Source organism: Eleutherodactylus coqui, chromosome 6 (genome assembly GCF_035609145.1).
Source record: "Eleutherodactylus coqui strain aEleCoq1 chromosome 6, aEleCoq1.hap1, whole genome shotgun sequence".
NCBI lineage: Eukaryota > Metazoa > Chordata > Amphibia > Anura > Eleutherodactylidae > Eleutherodactylus > Eleutherodactylus coqui.
In genome coordinates this window covers 65,333,100-65,341,920 of record NC_089842.1, presented here as the reverse complement: position 1 = coordinate 65,341,920, position 8,821 = coordinate 65,333,100, and the positions used below count along the sequence as shown (strand labels likewise).

Here is an 8,821-nt window from a genome sequence, read left to right as displayed (position 1 = left end):
ACAGAGTGAAAATCCCCACCACTGGTGCGAATTGTGACTCGAAATCAGCTGCGAGTATGCAGCTGATTTTAAAAGATACGGTGTTCATCTCCGAAGTCTTTGGCTGTCAGCGCACTCCTGTACTGAGCGCAGGACTGCTGGTAAGGTGATGCGGAAATTCCATCACCTGACCAGAGGTGCTGCACTCACTAGGGACTATGGGGTAGCGGGTGACAGAGTGCGCTGACAGCTGAAGACTTTAGAGGTGAGCTAATTTTGAGTCACAATCCGCACCAACAGTGTGGATTTTGACTCCGTTTTGGATGTGGAATGCTGTGGAATTTGACAACGATATTCGGCAGCATTTCCACTCTGTGAAGCATACCCTTAAACTTTAGTACTCCAGCACTTTGTGTTGACTATAGTCCTGGAATCAGGTCCTAATGTGATGTGCAGTAAGTGTGAAAAGTTATGATATTGTTCATATTCCTCACTGTAATCTGCATTCTGGTAATGGCTGGGGAGGAACAAGGAGAAAGCCAGTGAGGTGGAAAATGGAACATTAAAGTCTGAGTAACCAAAGACAAGTTGTTTTCAAGAGTTAGCAGTGGAGGAAAGGAGTTTGGTAAGGAGAAAATGGAAGCAAAAAGCTGGTACAAACAAGCAAACCAGAAACAGTCAGCTCTTTGTAATCCCAGCTAGAAGTAAAGCTGGAGCGTAAAGTCAGGAAGCCAAGATAGGGGAAATTTAACCCTCACCCCTCAAATCTAATCAAAGGGTTTTCTAATGTCAAGTTGTCTTCATCTGCCTCAAGTAAATGTAACTCAAGTTGTGTAACTGCTGCCAAGTAAAGAACTCTCTCTCTCCATGCCAATAAAGTGTTAATGTGTTTTACCAGCTAAATCCTGCCTTCCAGAGTACCTTCCTACCATCTACACCATCTATAACCTCTGCACTGAGGTATCACACTATACACTCCAGGCAAGGACTACTACCCTATTTTCGTTTTCCACTTATTGCAGTTATTATTGTTGTTTGGAACACGTCCCTACCCGTCTATGGACTGTTGTCACGACAAAACATCTTCCCCCTACCCGACTCCAAGGGTAGCGCTCCACTGGGATATCACCATCTTACCCTGTCTAAGCCTGCAGGTGAGAACTGCCAAAATTTACTACTGCACGTGGTGTACCGCACCAGATCACAATTTCCCACATCTCAGGGGAACAGCAGAGCCACCGTGATTACCATGTTATTCTCCAATGCTCAACCCCCTTATCACGGATCTGCGCTCAATTCTGCCTGCTGCAGATGTACTGTGAGAAATAATTCATACCTTATGAAATGAGATAAATTGTGCATTCCAAAATAGAACTACTATTAGAACTAGTGCACTACTACAGAATGATAAAAAGACGGCACCGTGTATTGTGCCGGGCTACTTATATGTCTCTTTCACGATGGAAATTACTTTACAAAAGAAAAAATTCTTGAGAAATGGCATGGGCAATGACTTACAGGGGAGGTTTGATGGAAAAATACAAGGTGATGAAAAGACTGAGAAATGATGAAAGAAATACGAAAGAGGAAAACTTATAGAAGGGGGTTTGGAGATATGGAGGGCATGAGATTACATATTTAAATGAAAGTGGGTAAATAGGTTAGGGTTCAAACAGTAAGGCCGGCTTCATATGGATGTATTTGTGCAGACAATACGTATAGAATAAAAGCCATTGATTTCAATGGCTTATTTCACATTTCAGTATTTTGCATGCATATTTTGGTCTTGCAAAAAAAAAAAAAAAACATGGTCTATTTTTCTGGGTATTTGCTCACCAAAGATCCCAATAGAAGTCAATAATGGGGGTAAGTAACTGCGCCTAAATTCACTGGAAAAATAAAACATTCGGAACCAAATAGCCATTTCAAATCAATGTGTTTTTATCCCACGTGCCAATAAGCAAGCCTTGTGGGTGCCAAAAGTACAGAAAAATACCTCAATACGCACACAAATCAGCTGAGGTCAACTTATATAAAAGTAAAGTTACAGTAAAATTCATTTAATACATCTAATAATCCACAAAGTCTAAGAATCTAACAGAGCTGCAATTTATTATGGATAGTTATAGGCTCAGAAGCAATTGATTAAGCAGATGGAACATTTTATGTGAGTAAAAAAATCTAAATGGTAATTAGGATAAAAAATATATGATAATCAGAAATGTTATTACACTCCAGAAAGGTGTCCAGACCACTTACATTTTTTCAATTAATTAACCACAACCGCTTGTGATAGAGTTTCAGAGTCTCACTACTCTTATAGTTAAGGCCCCCAGTTAAGTTCAGCCTCATATCACTTAGAATTTTAAACATCCATGCTATTACGGTTTTCTTTTACCTACTTTTGTTTGCTCCACTTCAATCTAATTTCAAGATCTGCTACCTTATTATTCAATCTTATGTTTGTTCCTACTCCTTTCTGTCTTATATAGGAGGAGGATTATCCATTCAGTCGCATCCGAATTTCGGTCACTCTATGGATCAATGTTCTTAACGCGTTCAGTTCCGCAAGTTACATGTTCGTGGTGGCCTTGATTGTATCCAGCCATCTTGTTCTTTGCCATCCTGATCTTTTTCCACTATCTTTGCCAAGCATCAGTACTGTTTCCAGTGAGTTAGCCCACATCACGAGGTCAAAATTGTAAACATAACAGGGCATTTTAGTTTATAAAAGTTTGAAGACCAGTACAGCTATTGGGAACTGTAGTGTTGACATAACATGATGAGGGTCAATGATGTAACAAACAGGATATTGAACATATAGGTATACTAAATACTGTATATAAATAAGACAGTTCCAGTTAAAGCACCATTGCCCTCATACCTCGAGTGCGCAAAATTATTTTAAAGCTCTCACAAAAACGCATTGCGACAATTGTTACACGGGAACTGCCAGACATTCAAGCTTGCTTCTGCCATGGACGTGGCACCAGAGACCAAGTCGCGAACCTGTGCTGGATCATGGAGAAAACCTGAGAGTATCAAAAGGACGTGTACATGTGTTTCATCGACTACAGCAAGGCACTTGATTGTGTCGAACATGGCAAGCTTTGGAAGTCTCTGAAGCAAATGGGCATCCTAGAACATATTGAGCAGCTTATAAGGCCACTTTCTGAAAAACCAAGAAGCGATAGTCAGTACAGCTTATGGAAACACTGACTGGTTTGGAATCAAGAAAGGCGTATGGCAAGGCTGCATTCTATCACCAATCCTTATAAATCTGTGCATAGAAATGATCACGAGACAATACAATTTGGACAAATTAGCAAACAGAGTCAAAATCGGTGGCAGAAATGTCAACAACCATGGATATGCAAGTGACACCACCCTGCATGTTGAAAGTCAAAGGGATCTGGAATACCTTACTCAAAGAGTGCAAAAGGAAAGCTCAACAACAAGAAAACGAAAGTCATGACCACGGTAAAGCAGCGGTACAGTAAACATAAAAATTAACAACGAAAAGTCAAGGCGGTCCAAGATTTCATTTTCCTTGGATCCAAAATCAATTGCACTGGGCAATCTGGACCTGAGATCAATAGATTACACTTGGTAGAATTGCAATGCAAGGAATTGAAAAGATCTGGAAAAGCAAGGATATTAGCATTCTATGGTTTTAGAATTCCTTTGTCTCATTCATGCCTGAATCATATATTATGTTGCCCTAAATGCAAGGTCCCTGCAACTGGTTTTTGCCATGGGATATGAGCTTCTCCCAAGCTTCAGGCATTCTGGGGAAATAATTACAGACTGCATTAAAAAAATTGGTCCATTGATCTGCCACTTTGACCACAAGCTCTGCAGTTTCATTTTGAGTCACCATCACGTGAGAGTAGGCTCTTGCAAAAAAGGTTTATTCCATTGATTCAGATTTTACAAAAGTTCTTCTACTTAAATGGCCTGAATCAAAGCCCCCAAGAATAGCGGAACTCAATGGTCAGCTCAAATTATTTTTGAAGGTAGATAGACTAGATACAGCCAAATTTTCAAGAAGTGGGAGACTTTTCTTATAACACATAAAACAAGGGAAGAACTGGAGATGGTGGTAACATCATTTCAATGCTCCTCATGGTACTTAGGCACTCTAGGACCATTGAAGAATACTTTGACTGCTACTAGGGGATCAGGCTCTTCTTAAACCAGATTTTAAGATGAAAATCTCTATACCAAGGTCAGTAGTGGGTACCTTCTTAGTTACGACTACTTTTACAGCACAGTACTGTGGGGAAATGATGCACAAGGCAAACTGAGGGATCCATAGCCTTCCCCCTCACTCACTATTCCTTTCATTTTTTTCCCTTTCCCTTACGTTCTTGTTTCTTACTTTCCAATTGCTTTCCACTTTAGGTAATGCACGCCGTATTATGGGGCTGTGTTGATGTTTTGTAAAGATCTGATGTTATGTTTTGTTATGTTCCTTATAAAAAGATGTTTGTTTTTTTTTTAAGTTGACTAATTGAAGGCTTCAAATGTTCTCATTTCTATTGCCATGTTCATCAATCTCTTTACCAAAGGGAGGAACTCATTTAATTTCCCTTCATAATTATCCTATGCTTGATGCAAAAATGACAAGTGTAGCTGTTTTATCTTCTGTACTAGGTACCAGTATACTATAGAGACCAGACCAGATCAAACCAAACAAGGAATATAGCTATAAGGGTTGCACAGGTAGCAGTCACATCCAAGCTGAGGTGTCTGAGGAAAGCCAAAAGGCCACTCTACGAAACAAGACGCTTGAGTAATAAATGGCACATGGTAGTTGCGGGGTTCCTGTTATAGGCTTTGCACTTAGGTCCATGGACTTCAAGTTTGCTCTTTTTTTTATTAAACATTTGCTATAATTTTAGGTAAAACATTTATAATAACTCATAAAATAAAGCAAACCACCACAGAACAAAGTATAGGCACTCTACAATAATGTTTTAAACTGGAATAGTAAAGACAATATATGATCTGAATATTCGCTTCTCACAGTTTTAGCTGAAAAGGCACAGGAGAATTGGGCTTTGCTATTTGCTTTTCAACAGTAGTAAGTTCAAGAGGGTTGTCTGCATAAAAACGTTTCCCTTAATTAAACACAATGTTTCCACATTCTACATAAATGGAATATACAGGCACAAGCTACAGTAAAATGTTTAACGTCAAGTTACTTTATGTACTAGAGTTATCTAATGGATTGTGAACTCTTTCACCTGTAAATGAATGAGAAATGTCAGGTCCAAACAACTCAAAGGCACTATGAACTGAAGGCTTGAGTAGCAGAATTTTTTTTAACCCCTTCAGGACCACAGATTTTTCTTTTTTGTCACCGACTTCCTAGAGTCATAGCTTTTCATTTTTCCATTGACTTAGTCATAAAATGGCTTGGTTTTTGCAGGATGAGTTGTATTTTCTAATGGTACCATTTACTGTATCATAATGTACAGAAAAAAACTTTTAGAAAAAGCAGGAAGAAATTTTTAAAAATGCAATTGCGCCACTTTGCGGTAATGGTAGTTTTTACAGCATTCATAGTGCTATGGGTCAGTATGATTTCGGTAATAACATAGTTTAATGTCTTTCTGCTATTTAAAAGTTAATAAATTGCTTTCCGTAACCATATTCTGAGACCTGTAACTTTATTTTTCTGTCAATTGGGCTGTATGGCAGGTCTTTTTTTTGTGGAAAGAGCTGTACTTTTTACTAGCATCATTTTAGGAAAAAAAACATACGTATATCACTTTTATGAAAATTTTCTTGGCTAATCTTGGCTTTGAATGACTCAGCTACTTGCCTGCTCATCTTGTACCATAACAGATACTACTTGTGCACCAACCTTGATTTTCCATGACCCTACTACGAATTCGTACCAGTTACAACCTAGTGACTACAACCTAGAACCAGACTGGTTACACCCAGCAATCAACTGTCACCATTGGGGGAACTATTTAGTAAACATTCACACATCACATCTGTGTGAATCTCTGCTTCACTCTTTACCTCTTTTCTCATAGACTTCAATAAGCAGGGTAACTCATTACCTCATATTTTTCCTACGCATCCTATCCTTAGTCCTGCTGTCTCCAGTGAGGCTGCTTTCACATGCCGGTGAAAATCGAGAGAGATTTGTGTGTTGCGAGATGCACAAAATTTGTATAACTATGAACCCCATTCTTTTGAATGGGGTCATAAAGATGAGCGTTTTTTTTGCCCCGAATTGCATTGTGGCGCGGGAAAAAAAATTGTCATGTCCTATCTTTGGGCGTTCCCTTGGTGACACAAAAACGCCTATCATTCGCAGGGAAATATCTCTCATTCCTAAGCACAATATGAGGTTCATCCGTGTGAAGTTAGCTTAACAGAGATAGAATTTCTTGACAGCAGGCAGTGAATAGCAAGTTAGGAGGAAGGGGAGACCACAGTGGCCAGCATTTTAGTGGGATTTTCAGCATAAAAACTATTTTATGTAAATAAAAGTTGTAATTTTGCTAGTTATCACATTGGGTCTCATACAATCACAAGATATTTGAAAAGTCAGTTACTATTTAAGTTTTCCTTATATAAACCCCTTTACATACCTGATAGGCGAACGTTGTCTATCTGCTTCTAGAGTCCAGCACAGTATTACATCTAAAACATTCAGGAGCTGAAAGCAGCAATATACAACAGGGGAAGAAATAAATACTTTTCCACTAAAAGATTTTCTCTTCCCTACAGAACTAAGAGTTCCTTACAGAAACACTGCAGCAGCAGGAAGAGAACCGCAGTGTTGTGTATTCTATATGAGATGTACATTGAATGGTATTCATGTCACGTGCAATGTCACAGCAGTAAGGAATTCATGATTATTTGCTAGGTACAATCAATAATGGAGCTCAGACCTTAAACTTTTTTTCTTCATCTGCTAATAAAGCCACAAGGACAAATACAATTCCTAGAAAGCTTATCTGATACAAAGTCTTCTCAGATGTGAAAACGGCTGCTTCAGAGAGGTAATAATGGGCCCTCGCAAAACGAATCAAGTTCTAAACGGAAGAGGTCGACAGCACAGAAGCTGAAGAAAAGAAAACTGTTTGCTGCCTCTGAAAATGATTTAGTAGAGTCGGACCAAGACGATAAACAGTTGGGTTTGTCTCAATTGCCCGAAACTCTGCACCACCGACAGAACATGATGAAAACACCCTCTCAGACACCATCAAAGAAGGAACTCCTGACAGGAATCCACAGAACAAAGAAAACATGGCTGAAAAATATTCCAACTGCTCAGGATCTGTAAGTAGGGGATGAAGATGGCCGAAAGGAAGCAAAAGCTAGACCTTCCCTGCATCCATTACCAAGCTTTATTCAGTCCGTGAGGGAAAGTCACCGGTGTATTCCCCCCAAAAAAAGATAATGATGTGAGAAATCAAGATAACGTAGAGACTCAAAGTAGAGGCAGACGCCGACCAAAGGGAAGCAAAAAAGTAAAACCCATTGCTGAGGATATCCCAAATAAATCAAGTGGAAGGCCAAAGGGTAGCAAAAACAAGAAGCTATCCAAGAAATTAACATCTGGATCTCCAAAGGTAGGAAAAGGGAGACCTTGTAAATTTCCATTAACAAAGACGAAACCTCAAAAGAGAGAGGGGCGACCAGAAGGAAGTTTGAATAAAAGGTTACTCAAAAAGTTAGTTATTGCACTGGGGACCCAAAAAAAAGAATTGGGGACATCCAAAGAAGATTGCTTTGCACCATAGCGCTGTAATGCCCCTAACACCAAAGCGTCCAAGAGGAAGACAAAAGAATACTGTCAGTGTTCTACCAGTGCCAATTTATTCGCTTAAAGGTTCAAAAGAATACACGAAATGAGGATAAGGATGACTATGATGAATAAAACAGCAGCTCTTTAGATATACACAATATATTGCTTACTCAAATAATCCCTAGTTTTAATCCAGAGACAGAAAGTGTGCTGTATTTCTTCTAAGTTATGTGTTCACATGTCAGTGATGAATAAAAGTGCATCAGCAGAAAATGACACTCACTGTCCTGGAGCCTAGCAGGTAGTCTTGTTGGTCCCCATAACTATAAAATGTATTATGCTCTGTTTACTTCTGCGATGGGAGCTCTATTTAGGGTTTGTTGCATTTGACAAGAAAAAGTTATTTTTCCTGTATAACAATAAATATCTTGATGGAACCCAACTGACCCACTTTTAGCAGATTTATCTGCAATAACACTTCTATGCATTTACATTAAACACCAAATATTGAGAGAACAAGGAATCCCAAACAAGTAGGGCTCCCCAGTGAAGCTAATTATTACTAAAAATGGATCCAAATTGGTCACACAGACCCCACAAGAGGTGCTGCAACTCTATAAAAAATGAAATCTTTAATGAGATTTATTACGTCAATGACATAATAGATACGCATAAAGTGGCAGCATCAAGGGTATTTAATAAATTTAATCTTTATTGCTCCAGAGGATGCTGGTCATTCTGTTCTGGTCCACATCATTCCGGTATAATCTCACAGTCAACTAAATGTTGTTTATACTTGATTTAGTGTTGTATATCTCCTTCCAAGCATTTATGGGATTATTTTTTTACATCGGCTAATTGTCACCTCCTTTTAAAATCTAGGGATAGCCTAGGTAGCTTCCAGGTTCAGGGGTGGGGCCGCCCTTATCAGGACGATTGCCCTGCTTTTTTTAGCAGGGTTTTTCCGATATTAGTATGATGGGTCGAGATTTCCCTTTACCTCATTGTTTAGTTTCATTACTAATAGTTTTGTTATCTGAATTAATAACCAGTGTGTATATCCAC

At 39.0% G+C, this 8,821-nt stretch overlaps 1 pseudogene; it reads left to right on the top strand.

The window, feature by feature from the left end:
- The first annotated feature begins 3,344 nt into the window (after positions 1 to 3,344).
- On the top strand, positions 3,345 to 8,539 carry LOC136633589 (uncharacterized; annotated as a pseudogene).
- Positions 8,540 to 8,821: the final 282 nt, after the last annotated feature.